The following is a 16,017-nucleotide window of genomic DNA, read 5'->3' as shown; positions in this document are numbered from 1 at the left end:
TCTCTAAATAAACCAATAGTGTAAAAATATCATCAGTTTTATCTATGAAGAAGAATTTTTCAAGCAATGTGATTCTTTCACAAAATCAGAGCCTATTAGAGCTCCCGAGTAAATCATTGAATTGGGTTTCAGTAGCATCTAAGGGACTCTTAGTAATGATGTTTTACCAAATTATTAAATATTCTCTGTTTAAAATATTTAGGGAAAAAGTACAAGCAATAAATCTACTTAAATGTCAAGTATACGGACATCACAACTATTAAAAATGACAATAATGCATGGATAGTCTCACATGCAGTTTTCTTCTAGGCTCAGAGTATGTTAAAATCTTGAAATCTCACAACGTTCAGAATAGACTCTATTATTTTATATATCTATTTTAATAATAATTATGAAAGGATTGGATTTATTTGATTTATTTGCTCTGTGAATATGTGAGTAATGGAGTTCCTGAAGAATTATGATCTGAATACTATGGGAGTACATATGTAATTTTAATAACACATCTACATTGTATATGTGTGTAAATTGGTTTGTAAGTTTATGTATATGTGTACAACTCCTTTCTCCTCATGAACATATATCTTTGGAGAATTTAAACATTCATTTCAAAACCTTCTGTATGTATTATATGATTAAAATTTGTAATAACGTATACAGTACACAAAGAGATAGATTCCATTGAAACTATTCTATTACAAAATCTCTACAACTAAAGTTGGCTGACTTAGTAGGTATGAAATTGTGAGTCATTCAAATAAATATCTTCAAATAAATTGATGGAAGGGACAATGGTGGACATGTTAAAGGATAGAGTCAAGAAACAAATGAACTTTGGAACCATCCTGACCTTCAAATCCCATCAAAACAGTAACATAATATGATTTTCTATGTCATCCATTATTCATGGTCCTGATAAAGAGGTTGCTTCTACTTATATCCTCAAAGATATTTCTCCATGGAATGACATCTCAGAAATCCATGCTATAGTTAATTGAATCTTTTATTTTGGCAATGGTAATATTTTGTACTTGTTTCTGAATACGTGTTATGATCCTTGCAGATCAGATCTTTTGTGAAATACAAAAGCCATCCTATTATCTCTAAATCTTCAATCAAGGATTTATACAGAGAATGCTTTAAACAAATGTTATTTGTGATAATATGGGCCCTTAATGAAATAATCCAGCAATAAATAAATATTTTAACTACTTAGAAAATTCAAATAAATGATGTCAAGCTATACCTAGGCTAAATTATATCATGACCATTGCTTGACTATATTATGTCACTTATATTCTGCTACCATTTACTTGTATGCTATCGTCTCAGATTCGTATTTTCTATGTTTTAATAGCTCAGGAAGGTGCATACATGTAAGCAGAACATCTAATTAAAAGAATATTATTTCCAAACATGCTTTTGAATTTATATGTGAAATCGTGTTAACTGTTCACAAATAGGAAAGACAGAAGTCCATTTCGGGAATAACATCTGATTTCTTTGAAAATTATCTTATGGAGCTATTAGAACAGATCAGGGCAAAGTGGTATGTGATAGGTGAATAATATTAGAAATCCAGAGAGTCAAATGTTGAATCAAAGGCAATTCAAAATTGGTTCAGAATAAACCACTGTCAACAAATCACCATGAAGTGTGATGATAATGAAAGAAAAAATGGGAAAACCCAGATTGAATGATAAAATAATTAATCCCTAAAGTGGCTGGCAGAGGAAGGAAAGTTCAAGCTAAATCAATGTAGTATCTTTCCTCAGCTAATGTATTAACTTATGAGGAAGCTAGCTATTGATTTTTCAGTCCAGATCTTTCACTGTTTTTTCTAGAGAGAATAATATTGGACAGTTTTCTACTTATATATGATATTTTTATGAAATAGTAGAAGATATATAATGTTGATGCAAATATAATTTTGTTTTTTTTTTCAAACGTATATTAAAATTGTCTAAATTAATGGCCAGGATGCTGGCATTTGGCGTACAGGATTCAGCTTTGCAGAATAAGGACAAATGATCTCTCCAATAGTGATAACAAATATTGATATAAAACCACTGTGGAGTGATCATTTAAAAATACGTAGAAAAATTACCTAAAAGTTCTGGGAGAATTTGCAATCATAAATTGCTTAATCAGTGTGCAAATAAGTGAAGTTCTATTTCTGCATTTTAAAATTTAACATTACAATATGTGAGTGGTTACAAAGTCAAAATAAAATCATATCACATTAATGCCAAGTAACATTATAAACACAAATGTTAATGCAGCAATAAAAATACTGAATGCTTAAAGTTAATTACAGATTCATTATAGACTAAACATAATTGATATAATGATGTTTACTGAACCACACTGTTCCCAACAAGACATCATACCTACTTGTGTATCTAAATTTCATTCGATAATTGAAAACTTAAAAACAAACAAAACCCACACAATATAACCTCTTTTATGTAGAAGCAATGAGGTTTGACAAGGTTTTCTGAAATTTAATTTTTACCTAGTACAGTCAGCCCTCCTAATCTGCAGTTTTCATATCTGTGGATACAACTAACCATTGATGAAAAATATTTGCAAAGAAGAAATTTAAAAAAATTAAAAAAATTGAGAATACAGTATAACAACTCTTTACATAGTATTTACGTTGTATTAAGTATTATAAGTAATCTAGAAGTTATTTAAGTACAGAGGAAGATGTGCGTAGGTTATATGCAAATATTACATCATTCTACATCAGAGACAAGGATGTGAAGATGTTGGTGTCTGCAGCATCCTGAAGTCAATCCCTGAGATACCAGGGGCCACTGTTGTGTTCAATTTCACTTACTACCAGTGTTTAGTGAGTAGGATGTATTTGTGACTTGTAAGAATATTAGAATGTGATAGTCATCATCTCAAATTGCCCTGGCATACATTAGCATACTATTTTAGTAGTAACAAGTTATTTAATTATTGTATTGGATAAAAGAAAGTGTGACTTGAATTACACTACAACATTTCATAGCAATGTAAGATAAAATATTGATTTTATTGATAACAAAATAATGCCTAAACATAGATTTGAAAATCAAAAGGTACTAAAAGTCTTGTAATGAAGACTTCCTCACAATTCTATGACTTCAGTAGTTCTCATTTGTAATATTTAAATATTTACCTAAATAATTTCTCCCATATTAAATATATACATAATTTGCGAAAACATTAACAAAAACTTTCCTTGACTGCTTTTAACTTTATGTGTTACTATCATATTCTTTTCATGATACATAAGGCTTATGTCCCTCATAGATATACCATTTTATCCTCTTCCTCTCCATTACCCCTGCATTTCAGTATAGCCAATAATCAGTGTCTATATTATATGGCTTATGAAAATATTGTTCAAGTAGTAGTTACATCCCATTTTCTCATTTTTTTTTTTTAATTCCAGAGCCCACATAGTTAGAAATAAAAAATGTAATAGGAGTAGAGGAAATGTAATTGAGTGAAAGTGTCAAACAGCAGACAGGAGATGAGGACACTCATACACACTAACACAGAAAGTGAGAGATTAGGGGGGAAAAGCACAATAAAGAATAGCAGATGACAAAGAATGTTATATTGAGAGATGAATGGAAAGGAAGCATCACATGAACAAGAAGAATACACATCAATTTATAAATATTTCCTATTTATTGAGGAGACACATATTTTGAATTACCAAACACATCTAATTATGATTTACACACTCAAAACCTCTTAATTTCACTTTTAAATACACTTTTGCTGCACATACATCCTTTTTTGACAAGTGAAGCTTGTCCTTTGTTTTTATATACAGCTGGATAATGATGGCCCGAGAGAATGTAATGTCAATTACAATATTTCACAAAACATCAGCAACCTGGGGAAACCCTCCACTTGGGTAGCAGATAACACATCCACTACAGAATCCTCTTGTACTCCAGAAAAAAGACCTTTCAAACTATTTCGGTTTTATGTTCTGCCATAGTGCAGTTTGCTTCTGCCTTCTCAGTATTTGGTAATCAATGGGTGTTTCAGAGTTGGCCATTCCCACAGATTTTCCTTACTTAAAATAGGTGGTAGAATTGCCAAGGAACAAACATAGCATTACTTCATGCATCGACCTAGAAACATTGCAAATTATATTTATCTCCTAAACTCAATTACTACTTTTAGAGATGTATAGATAAATATTAATACACGGTAAAGAACAAGGTAACAAGGTTTAACATCTTTACATCATAACAGCATTAGATAAAATATGTAAATTCTATGGGTATATCTAATCTCATTTGTTCACACAAATTGTGTAACTTGACACCACGATTTACTCTGACTATTAAGAGAAATTTCAGAAGGTGACTCACATGGCCCAATACTTAAAAATTAAGATAATTTACAACTTGTAGTATTGTATAAGTATTTATTGTATACAAACACATTCAGATTATATGTTGCTTAATTGTCAGGGAGTTGCACTTTTGAAGAAATCAGTTTTATTCTCTCTCTCAGTCTGTCTCTATTTCTCTGTCTCTCCAATTTTTTTTTTTTGAGACAGAGTTTCGTTCCTTCTGTCCAGGTTGGAGTATAGTGGCACAATCTCGGCTTACTGCAACCTCCACCTCCCTGGTTCAAGTGATTCTCCTGCCTCAGCCTCCCAAGTAGCTGGGATTACAGGCACGCACCACCACACCTGGCTCATTTTTTTGTGTTTGTAGTAGAGACAGGGTTTCACCATGTTGGCCAGGATGGTCTCCATCTCTTAACCTGGTGATCTGCCCACCTCGGCCTCCCAAAGTGCTGGGATTACAGGCCTGAGCCACCTCGCCCAGCTATGACAGTGAGTTTTTGTTTGGTTTCTTCTAACTACTATTGGAGGGGGTTAAAATCATAATAATGAAAAGTTTGTTGTATATTTTAAGGCAGAGGGCCATTTGTAAAGTTTAATGCCACAGAGTTCTAATTTATAATACCTGACTTCTAAATCGATACTGACATATTTTCTTTTACAAAAATGTTGTCATGACCAATGTGTATAATGTTTAAAGCTTTTAAAACACAAATTGGTTCAAAGATATTATATATACGTACATTTTCATGTACATATATATGTATACACAATTCGTAAAAATCTTGGCTGAAAAAGGCACTTATGTTTGCAAAAAGTTTACTACAAAGTAGGCATTCAGGCAGATTTTTAGCTATGTGTATTTTCTTTCTTTTTTTTTTTTTGTTAGAGGGAGTTTTGCTCTTGTTGTCCAGGCTGGAGTGCAGTGATGCGATCTCTGCTGATTGCAACCTCCACTTCCTGCAACCTCCGCTTCTGGCATGCGCCACCACGCCCGGCTAATTTTTTTTTTTTTTTTTTTTTTTGGAGATAGAGTCTCCTTCTGTTGCCCAGGCTGGAGTGCAGTGGTGCGATCTCGGCTCCGTCTCTAGGGTACAAGCAATTCTCCTGCCTCAGCTTCCCTAGTAGCTGGAACTACAGGTGCCCGCCATCATTCCCGGCTAATTTTTTTTTTTTTTAACAGAGATGGGCTTTCTCCGTGTGGATCAGGCTGGTCTAAAACTCCTGACCTCAGGTGATCTGCCCTCCTCGGCCTCCCAAAATGCTGGGATTACAGGCGTGAGTAACCAGCCTGGCCATATATTTTACTTTTTTAGCATAACCGTCAAGAAGAGATTTGAAATGAATAGATATATTTTATTGTTGACGTATTATATACATTTTTAATGGCTAGATGATGATTTCTGGAATTATTTGAATGCATCTTGACAAAAAGAAAAGCTTTCTAAAGCTTACTCATAAACGAATAATTGGTTAAAATAACAAAATGAATAAAAAGGAAATTCATTATACTTTCATAACAATTTTTCTTAGTCATGCCTAAAGTATTACTGAAAGAATCAATATATGTCTTGTTTTGTCCAAATGTAATTATTCATGGCTTTAAATCACTATGGCTACATCACAGTATTCTAATTGACTGTAGTAAATTCCTTTTTAGAGGAAATAATCTATTTAAAGGTGGTTTGTTACTAACATTTAAAATAATAAACAGAAAATTGTATTATCCAATTAATTGTATATTCCCACTGAAATAAATCTTGCTCTCAATTTCCAATACAGCAGATAATTTCAAGGTTGTATTAAATACGTAGCAGCTGGAGGTTGCCAAATGAATGTGTTGAATGAGTACATTTTAGCGAAGTGTGTACTATCATTTTGACATGCATGTAATCATAACACATTTTCTGGCAGCTGGGTTCCCTAGGGCAAAATGAAGCTGCAATAGAAGATAAAACACCTGCTTATGTAATGACCATAAAATAGTATGTATATATTTCTGAAAAATGTCTCAATTGGCGGACTGACTCTAGCTGAGGTCTTATTTCACAATTCGCATCACTGAAGCATTTTCAAAATCCTGGGTATCTAGCTCTTGTAAACTAAATCTGAAATTTTATTTAACACATGCACAGTCTTTCTTAAAATATTTTCTAAATAAAAAGATAAAATGATTCTAGTAATTTTAATTTTTCCTGCCACAAGTATGTGGAACCAAAGTCATACAAGGTTTGGCGATTTTTTTTTCTTAATTTTAATTTTAAATTCAGTCTTTGAATTTGAATGAATACATGGGGAAAGTATTTTTGTGTGAAATACTCATTACAAATAGCTTTCTTCCCCCAGAAAAGCCTATAGTAAGCCACTGGGTTTGAATAGTATGAATAGTAGTTTTGTTTTGTTTTATTTTGTTTTTAATTTCCTGGAGTCAAACTTTACCAGTTAAACAAAAAGTACATAAGTGAGTAAAACCTCCTGAGATCTGGGACATGCTGCCTAACTCCCCACGTCCTTTCTCACCACATCAAAGTCATGCTCTCTGGACCAGAATAATAGTTAAGTCCTGTAAGTGGGCATCTGTGGTTTATTTCCTATCACTCCGTTGAGAGTATTTAAGTTATGAAACATATCTTTTTTTATATCTTAGAGAATTATTTAGCTTACATGATATTCTCCAGGGATGACTATAGTGATTTTTATTCATAGGGACTACCACGTGTTTTATTTAACAAATTTAAAAAGGTTACCTACATTTATACCTATTTGCATCATGCTTTCTATTCTTATTCATCACATTTCTTCTTGACCTACGTTAGTGTAATGTGTATTTAATATTTGAGAATGTGTAATTATACTGTAGAAAGAGAAAAATATATAAGATAGTTGAAATTTATAAGATATCCTGGTATAGAAAATGCATATTCCAGCAGATTTCAAAATATAAGTTAACATAAAATGCTTTTAGTATGTATACTAATGTGGGACATTACAGAAATAGGACATTATAGAAATATGTATACTAATGTGGGACATTTAGTATGTATACTAATGTGGGACATTATAGAAATAGTATGTATACTAATGTGGGACATAGGTGGCTCAAGCCTGTAATCCCAGCATTTTGGGAGGCCGAGACGGGCCGACCACAAGGTCAGGAGATCGAGACCATCCTGGCTAACATGGTGAAACCCCGTCTCTACTAAAAAATACAAAGAACTAGCTGGGCGAGGTGGCGAGCGCCTGTAGTCCCAGCTACTAGGGAGGCTGAGGCAGGAGAATGGCGTGAATCAGGGAGGCGGAGCTTGCAGTGAGCTGAGATCCTGCCACTGCACTCCAGCTTGGGCGACAGAGCGAGACTCCGTCTCAAAAAAAAAAAAAAAAAAAAAAAAAAGAAATAGAAAATGCATTGAATAGATGATAATATATTCAGGAAACATATCCATGATTTTAGGATGAGTAATGATAAAAACGAAGAAGCCTACCATTTATATAGGCTATAATGTTAAACGACAGAAAGAGAAAGAGTAAAAAAGCCAAAGGCAAATAAAAATTCTTATAGAAATATTAACTCTCACACATAGAACTTGGTATTTGGGAGAAAATAACAGAAAAGAGTGTGACATTTTGAGAGATTTGAGTTTCTTGAAATTGTCTTGAACACATTTAGTTATTCATATTTTTGGGAGGCACATACCTATATTTCTATTTTTCTAAAATATGTTTAATTATAAAGATGCTATAAGTATTAGCATACTGATACTGATAATATTTTCTAAATGTTTAAATGCACTCTATATTTCTGACTGTAGTAATTTTTCCTTTCTAATGTCAATTCTTATCATTTCTTAGTTTTCTTTGATCATTCTTGTTGAAATTTTTCCCATTAAAATCTTTAAAAATATGATTTCCCTAGATTTAAAAATCTATTTTTCTCTTTTGAGTTTTTAATTTGTCCCTTTTTATTTGTATTATCTCCTTCTTTCTATAGAACTAATATTTATTTATTATGTTTTAGCTTTACTATTTCAGTGCTTATTGTTTTTAGTATTTTATTAAAAAATATATAAATTTCCTCTAAGTACTGCTTTGCTATCTTTCTGTTTGCTTTTTGGATATATAAGCCTTTGATTAATGCAGTAATTATTCTGGATACTGCCTTTATCTTTACATGATTGCATTTTTTTTAAGGAGATGATGTCAACATTTTATTATTAACAAAGTCATATTTCAAGATGAACAGATAATGCAGTCATAATATTGATACTTGTTGAACTAAATACAAAATAATTTTTACATGCCAAATGCCATATGTATATATGTATACAGTTCATGTGTAAATATATAACTAGATATGTACACAAAACCAATGTTTTAAACTATATTAGTTAAATTTTATCATGTTCTCTGTTATTCAATGGACCTAATAAAGACAGTCTGTTTGTTATATCTGTTTATTCCAAGAATTTATAATACGTTTGTTGAAAAATTTTTGGTTCATCTGTTCAAATTTATAAAAAATCAGAACACATAAATTCATTACAAATTATGCCCTTTACTGTAAACCTCATTATTCCATTTAAATTCCCTTCCCTAATATATCTTTCTGTTCAAAATAACATTGATATTGTTTTGTATTCTTGATTTTTTTTTTTTTTTAAAATATTCTGGCCTTACTGAATCAGGTTCATACTAAGATTGAAATTACTGGTTTATTTATTTTTTCTCCAATATAAATACAGTATTTTATATTTTCACTCTAAAAAAATATCTGTGCCGCTTATTGTCGGTTTATTATGTAATGTTATTTATATATATATATATATGAGTTCCAGTGGGCTTTTATTGAAATAAATTAACAAAAATCAAGATTTTACCATATTTTTTGCACCTTATAAACTCAGCAGACTCTGGTCCATATATGTGTGCATACAACATAACACATCCTAACAAAAACCGATCCCCACTGGAACATCTGCCAATGAACAAAAAGCCAATTTTCTCTTCCCCAATATTTCTGAAATTTTTAGTTCCCACTGTTCACTTCTTAGTAGAACTGGTCCCATGTGGCTAGAGACATTGGAATTCTCTACCACTTTTACTGAACAAAAAATAATGTTTTTCTTTTGTTTCAACAAAGAGAACAGTGACTTTTGTTTTCTCCAGGCACCCCGTCCCCCACAACCAATGGTTAAAATACAGCAGCTTGTATCTTAATAACCCAGCCCTACTCCCTCCTTGCCCAGCATTGTCTACCGGAGAATTTTTATTTTTTTGGGGGGGGGGGTTGGGGGGAAGGAGTCTCGCTCTGTTACCCAGGCTGGAGTGCAGTGGCAAGATCTTGGCTCACTGCAAGCTCCGCCTCCCGGGTTTGCGCCTTCTCCTGCCTCAGCCTCCCCAGTAGCTGGGACTTTAAATGCACTTCTCTTGTAATTTGTCAGCTGTGGAGGGGCAGAGTCCAGGTGCCAGGCTAGCTCCCTCTGACCTTATAAATTGTGACTACCATTGGACACTTAACTCTTTACCTGAAAGATGAGTTTTTAGATCAGCAAGTCGAGTAAATTTTCTTTGGGAGTTTTAAAAAACTATCTTTAGAGATATAAAGTACAACTACAATCTCACAGAAGTCCACTAAAGTTCACCAAAAAGCTGACTTACTTCAGCTCTTATGAGGCCAATAATTTTGATAAAGGTATTTGGCAAGAAAATGATTCCACAATAACAAATTTACAGATACCTCGAAAGTTGAAAAAATAGCAAATTAAAATAACATGGTTTAATTCCCAAGAACTTATTTCATTTTTTGTTACTCATCTAGAAGGTCAGGAGTGTGGCTAAAGGCAGTTTCTGATGAGGTTATGAGCTTCCAAAGTGTTTCTAAATTCTTAGTGCAGACACCCTCCCTTTTGGAGCAAAACACCCTCTCTCCCACATCTATTAAAGAAAACCCCAAAAACCAAAAAATTAAAAAATTAAACCATGTCCCCAAATTGAAAGTGTTACTGAAGTATAACCTCTAATGAGGAGTGGCACCTAAACTATCTGTGATACCACTACTGCACACGGTCTTGTAGAGGCAGTGGTTCAGTTTTGGTGCTTGACCCTTTAATAGGAATTGTTAAAGGGAAAGACGTTCTAAGGACTAGGTCAAAGCCTGGACTTTTCTTTTTTTTCTTTTTTAGTCCCTCATAATAAGGAACACTGTTACTGTTACCTCTTTCCTGATGCCTCCTCATTAACCTAGTACACTAGGTTATAATGGAATTAAAAACATTTAAAAAAAGGCCTGGCAGGCCGGGCGCGGTGGCTCAAGCCTGTAATCCCAGCATTTTGGGAGGCCGAGACGGGCGGATCACGAGGTCAGGAGATCGAGACCATCCTGGCTAACCCGGTGAAACCCTGTCTCTACTAAAAAAATACAAAAAACTAGCCGGGCGAGATGGCGGGAGCCTGTAGTCCCAGCTACTCGGGAGGCTGAGGCAGGAGAACTGCGTAAACCCGGGAGGCGGAGCTTGCAGTGAGCCGAGATCCGGCCACTGCACTCCAGCCTGGGCGACAGAGTGAGACTCCGTCTCAAAAAAAAAAAAAAAAGAAAAAAGAAAAAACATTAAAAAAAAAAAAAGTTTACTGGTTTTGATTCATCTCACTCATTTTGCCTGGAGATCAGGCCAAATATCAAGCATGTTGGGAGGGGCATAATTTAAAGCAACACTATTGATTGTAAAGCATTTATCAGCAATTTACAGTACAAAATAACAGACAACAATTCTTGTTAAAATGCAAGAGAATGGCAATCAGCTTTCTGTAGCATGAAAGTTAACAGCTCTCAGGTTGCCCATTCCTGCAAAAGTTTATGTATCAAGGTGGGCAGAGGGCAACACATTTACACACTAGAGGAAATGATCCACAGAAAATTAAGCTCCAGAACTGCTAACATTACCAAAGTTGGTACTGGCTAATATTCTGAAATGCAAATCTGTGCTTTATATATATACTGCTCAACCACACTGCCATTCAACAGAATTCCCACATTGCAAGGTAGATTAATCTTTGCCCCCATTTGCATAGCTTCAAATATTCCTCAAACTTTTAGAAAGGGAGAAGAAGCAAAATCAGAGTTTCTCAAAAAAAAAAAACCATATATATATATATATATATATATATATATATATATATATATGATTATCAATGTTTTGAAGCTTCCTTGCCCTCTCTGGTAAATCTACTCTAAAGGTACTAGACGACACAGTGTGCCACAAACACTACATCCCAGATTGCTGGGGTCCTTTACTAACACAGGGAACCATAGAAATCTGCTTTCTACAGCAAGAGGCCAAAGTACTTTCTAGAATTTATGTTGGGTAACACTGAGCCCCCTCTCATCTTTAGCTGTTCCTATAATCACTCTAATCCCCTTAATCCCAGCAACCTTCATCCAAAATATCTATCTGTCTGTCTATCTATCTATCTAAACCCAGAAAAAGAACGTATTTACAAAGTTTATACAAATATACTCACTCATTTTTCTACGGGACACGTTTTGCCACAGAGGAAAGAGGGTCAAGGCCCTCACACGTCTATACATCAAGTGCCATACTGCTATGGGAGGCGTGTGTAAACCAGACTTTAGTGTCTGCTGTAGGGCACAAAGGCTTGTCATACGGCTCCTGCAATGATAGACTGCTCTTTCCTTTGGGAGTGATGATGTTTTATCTGCTCAGCCCAGAATAAATTTTTACTTGAGATTGTTTATTTATTTTTTATTTTTTATTTTTTTGAGACAGAGTCTCGGTCTGTTGCCCAGGGTGGAGTGCAGTGGTGCAGTCTCGGCTCTCTGCAACCCGTGACTCCCGGGTTCAAGCAATTCTCCTGTCTCAGCCTCCCAAGTAGCTGGGACTATAGGCGCATGCTGCCACACCTGGCTCATTTTTTGTATTTTAGTAGAGACAGGATTTCACCACGTTGCCCAGGTTGGCTGCGAACTCCTGAATTTGGGCAATCCACCTGCCTCGGCCTCCCAAAGTGTTGGGATTACAAGCGTGAGCCACTGCGCCCAGTCAGGATTGTTTTTTTTTAAATACATGTATTTACAGTGTGGATGAACTGCAGTTGTATATCAGCTCATCCACATAAAGAGAAAGAAAATGGTGTCTAAAATTACTAATGAGTTTTATCTTCCAGCCCTGGGCTCATTGAGTATTGGGTAGAAAGGGAAGAGGCATCAACTTGAAACTAAAATGAAAAGACAAAATATTTTAAAAGAAAAAGAAAAAAGGAAAGAGTTACTATTGTTGATTCCTTGAGCTGTGTCTAAAAGATGATATTCTGAATGGTCTCATAGCGTAAGGCACTTCACACAAATAAGTAATAAGCTCTTCAGGTTTAAAAAATCAGATAAGTAATATTCCATGGTGTATATGTGTAACAAACCTGCACGTTGTGCACATGTATCCTAGAACTTAAAGTATAATTAAAAAAAAAAAAAAAAGCAAATGAGGACTCGGAGAAGTTGAAATGCATTCAAGTCAGCTACTGGAGAATTTTGAAATCATAGATAAGCTTGTGTGTTCATTAAGATTCTTCTCTTTTTAGGGTTTCTCCCCTTCTCTTCTTTCTTTTACTTCCTTGTCACCTTTCCCCAGAAAACTTTTTTTTAAAAAAACCAGTAGTTAGGGCAAGTAATGTTAAGTAAGCACATAGTGCAAACAAGTGGAACCAAAAAGGTATATTCCTTCTTTTCAGCTTTTTTCCCATCACCAGTTAAAAAAGAAAAAGTGCCTGAGCTCTTTTAAGTCTTCATAGTTCCAAAATAAAACATGAAAAACCCACAAAGAGAAGAGCATTCCCCTCAAAACGATGCGTCACAGATCCAAACGAGCCTTCTGTAGTTTGTCAAAGCATGCTTGTTAAGGTTTCTCATCTTCTGCAGGCTCACTGTGGTATTCTGTCACACACAGGCTCTTGTCAATGTTGCTTGGAATAGGTTTAATTTCTGTTCCCAGCTGCTCCTCAATACTTTTCAGGTTGAAGCGACCATCACATGTGATCAAGTTGATGGCTAAGCCAGGATGACCCAAGCGACCTGATCTTCCAATATGATGCAGACAGGTCTCTGCCAGCTTTGGGAAATCAAAGTTTATTAACACTTTCACAGCTTGTATATCAACACCTCGGGTAAACAGATCAGTGCAAACAAGATTGTGGCATAAGCCATTTCAGAAATCATGAAATACACAATTTTGATGTTCCTGCCTCGTTTTAGCATGAATGTAGAAGCAAGAATAACCTAGTTGAGAAATCTTGGCTAGCAATTCAACTTGCTGAGAGGAGTTACAGAAAATGATCGACTGGTTTATCTGAAGCCTGGAGAAAAGTGCATTGAGGCAGTGTACTTTTTGGAGCTCAGTTACACATGCATAGTACTGGGTTACTCCCTTTAGAGTTAGTTCCTCCATTAGGTTAATCTCATAGGGTTTCTGCAAATGGGAATTCATGAACTTCTGTACACTAAGAGGAAAAGTAGCAGAATATAGTAAAATCTTCCTGTTTTTAGGTAGCATGAGAATAATATCCTCCATTTATCTGCACAAAATTCTGTGACAGCAACTTATCTGCCTGCTCATCCAATACTATCATCTAGACGTGATTAACCTTTGCTACTCTTTTTTTTCTTCTTCTTCTTTTGAGACGGTGTCTCCTTCTGCTGCTCAAGCTGGAGTGCAGTGGCACAATCTCAGCTCACTGCAACTTCTGCCTCCCCGGGTTCAAGCAATTCTTCTGCCTCAGCCTGCTGAGCTGCTGGGACTACAGTCGCATGCCACCAGCCTAGCTAATTTTTTCATTTTTAGTAGAGACAGGGTTTCGCCACATTGGCCAAGATGGTCTCCATCTCTTGACCTCGTGATCTGACAACCTCAGCCTCCCAGAGTGCCAGGATTACAGGCGTGAGCCACCATGCCCGGACTCTTCTCTGAATAAGATCCAGGATTCTCCTAGGGGTAGCAATCACCACGTGCATTGTGCATTGTATCATCAAGCCTTAGTACCTCGTCTCGTAAATTGGTTCCTCCTGTGGTTGCTATCACTTTCGCCCCTCCCATGTGTTTCCTGATCTGCATGCAAATGCGACTAACCTGTAGAGCAAGTTCTCTAGTTGGAATACGCAGCATTTCTTGTATATTGTGCTTCTTCAGATCTCGCAGTTCAAGTAAGGGAATGAGGTAGGCTCCGCTCTTGCCTGTTCCATGTTTTGCTCTAGCTAAGATCCCTACCAGATAAAGCAATGGGATTGCTCTCCTCCTGAATAGGAAGTGGCTTTTCCCAGCCCATTTCAAAAATTCCCATCAATAACTCCCGTTTCAAACAATAATCTTCAAACTCATTTTCTTTTGTGGAGGTCACATCTGAAGGTTTGATTCTTAGATTTTTCGGAGGGAGTTTTAAAGTCTTTTTCCAGTCGTCGCCACATCTAATAATGGTGGTCTAAACTGTGCTTGCTGCTGGGTGCCATTATTGATTGTCCTGGTGTTTTTCAGCATAAGGCACTTCACACAAATAAGTAATCTGTTGCTGTGTCTGGCCCCCTCCCAGGGTCACCACTGGGTTTCAAAGGGCTCCTCCGCTGACCATTTTGACTGGACAGACCCATTATAACAAGGTTCTCTCTTCTGGCTGTGCTTATGCTGTTTTAGTTGCAAAGGTGTCTTTCAAACTTCAAAATTTTGAAAGTCAGTAGAGAAATTGTAGTAACAGTTTATTAGGATCTCCCAAACGAAGAGATAATTATAAGTCTTGCTCAATAAATGAGTCCCTGTTGCAATGCTGGCAAGCACCTGTAAGTCTCTGAACAGTAAACAGCAGTAACTTTGCTCTCTTGCACGGAATCAGTTTTTTATTTTTGAAGAGCCCTTTAGCAAGCTTGAGTTGTATCTGAATTCACTCACGTCGATCAATGAGGCCACTCACGCTCGGCACCTTCGGTCCTTTATTGTTGACTTGAAGATCCTCAAATCTATGTTTATTCTAAACTATCACATTTGATCTTAGTTCTTTCAGTTAATTCTCACTTAGCGCTGCATTCTTTAGTACAGTAAATTACGTATAAATTTATTAAATAAGATATGTAACAATTGTAAAATATGTTGTATGTGTTGTCTACTAATTTTATTATTGTTTTAAATAATTGATGCTTTTAATCAACGTTTTAATTTTAAAAATAAAATAATCAACAGAATTTTTTATTTTGTATTGATGTCACTAATTTAAAGATACTGTTCTTTCCACATCAGTGAACTAACATATTCTATAAAAGGTAGAAGAGGGGTTCATTTTCATGTTTGCTGCATGTTCTGTTTTCTGATCTGACAGATTTACAGACATCTTGAGCATCGATTTCCTTTGCATAAGCCATCTCTTTTCCTTTCCTGACTTTAGTATCAATTTGCATATTAGTTTTTACTTCAGTTAGGGAGAATCTGTTTGTCTGTTTAGCTATCATCATGAAGTTTTTGTGTAACTAATAATGGTTTCGTTATCGGACAATGTTAACATTGATACATTCTTAAATATTATTTTAAAAAGATTTTATGACAAAAATGATGGAATAAACCTAATATTTTGGAAGCCTATTTGGGAAATATGGAAAACTATCTAAA

The 16,017-nt window shown here is 35.1% G+C and overlaps 2 pseudogenes; both read right to left on the bottom strand.

Moving 5' to 3' along the window:
* Window positions 1-11,575: 11,575 nt before the first annotated feature.
* On the bottom strand, window positions 11,576-14,179 carry LOC140711440 (probable ATP-dependent RNA helicase DDX6 pseudogene; annotated as a pseudogene).
* On the bottom strand, window positions 13,936-15,424 carry LOC103214639 (probable ATP-dependent RNA helicase DDX6 pseudogene; annotated as a pseudogene).
* Between the last annotated feature and the right edge of the window lie 593 nt (window positions 15,425-16,017).

The sequence above is a fragment of the Chlorocebus sabaeus genome, chromosome 3 (assembly GCF_047675955.1).
Source record: "Chlorocebus sabaeus isolate Y175 chromosome 3, mChlSab1.0.hap1, whole genome shotgun sequence".
Classification (NCBI taxonomy): domain Eukaryota; kingdom Metazoa; phylum Chordata; class Mammalia; order Primates; family Cercopithecidae; genus Chlorocebus; species Chlorocebus sabaeus.
The sequence above is the reverse complement of the archived record's forward strand: the minus strand, read 5'-3'. Positions and strand labels throughout refer to the sequence as shown.